At 37.1% G+C, this 1,260-nt stretch overlaps 1 protein-coding gene across 10 annotated transcripts in view; it reads left to right on the forward strand.

The window, feature by feature from the left end:
• CEP112 (centrosomal protein 112) overlaps positions 1–1,260 on the forward strand; it is a 473,818-nt gene that overhangs the window by 98,597 nt on the left and 373,961 nt on the right. The window lies entirely within an intron of this gene.

A 1,260-nucleotide genomic window follows, 5' to 3' on the forward strand; every position in this document is an offset into this window, starting at 1 on the left:
TGGTAGGAAACAAGTTAGGGGACAAATCAGAGAAAGCTGTGTAGACCATTGTGATGGATTCTTTTTTTTTTTTAAATAGCTTTACTGAGGTATAATTTATATTTTACAAAATTATTTTGAAGTGTACAATTCAGTGAACTTTTAGTATATATATGTATTGAATTTTTAATGGGTTGAGCACTTGGAAGTGATTCCATCTGACTGATATTTTAAATGTGTCTCTCTGGTCCTGTGCAGAGAAAAAAGTGTGAGGGGCCAAGAATGGGAGCAGGGAGACTGATTAGGAAGCTATTATTGTAGCCCAGGTAAGAGAGGGGCTGGCTTGGGCATAAGTTATCAGCCAGCAAATGATGATGCTGTTCAGTGCAATGCGGAAGGCTGGCTGGACGTGGATCATGGTTTTTGGGGTAAAAAAATATGAAGAATTTATTTTCTGGGGTGCCCGGTGGCTCAGTTGGTTAAAGTGTCCGACTTCAGCTCGGGTCATGATCTCACAGTTCATGGGTTTGAGCCTGGGTCAGGTTCTGTGCCCACAGCTCAGAGCCCAGAGCCTGCTTCAGATTCTGTGTCTCCCTCTGTCTCTGCCCCTCCCCTGCTCATGCTCTGTTTTTCTCTCTCTCAAAAATAAATAAACATTTTTTTTAAAAAGAATTTATTTTCTGGATAATCAGCATGATGATGTATTTAAAGTCATGAACAACAATCAAATTTGTACCTGAAGATACATTTTTGTCATCTCAAAATCCTAAATTTTCGCAAACATGAATTAAACATATTAAGCAATTCTAAAGTTGAAAGCTGTGAAACATACTGATTGCCTACAGTGTTGACTGCGTAGTTATATTTCATTAATTAATATAAAAGCAGTATCTTTCACAGTGGAATTTTTAATCTTCATGCACTTGGGATGTAAAGGAAAATGATGCTTTCAAGCCAGGTGGTCATGGTCAGCGAAACTTCATTCTATTTTTAATGAAAATTGAAGTTAAAAATTAGCATTCAGCCCTTGTCAGTAGGTAACAGTAAATATAGAGTACAATGGACAGAGTCTGTCAGCAGGGTTGGATTTAAGAATCATCAAAACTAGACAAATCTTGCTAAGCAGCTCCTGATTTAATAATTAAATAAGCTAGAGTTCAAGGCATGGCTAAAGATGAAAGACAGGACTGTCACTGAGAATTAGTTCCTCTGTTTTGTTGTTCTTTCGGGCTCTTTTCTTTCTTTCTTTCTTTCTTTCTTTCTTTCTTTCTTTCTTTCTTT

Source organism: Herpailurus yagouaroundi, unplaced genomic scaffold, assembly GCF_014898765.1.
Source record: "Herpailurus yagouaroundi ecotype Mexico unplaced genomic scaffold, PumYag 206, whole genome shotgun sequence".
In the NCBI taxonomy this organism is placed as follows: Eukaryota; Metazoa; Chordata; class Mammalia; order Carnivora; family Felidae; genus Herpailurus; species Herpailurus yagouaroundi.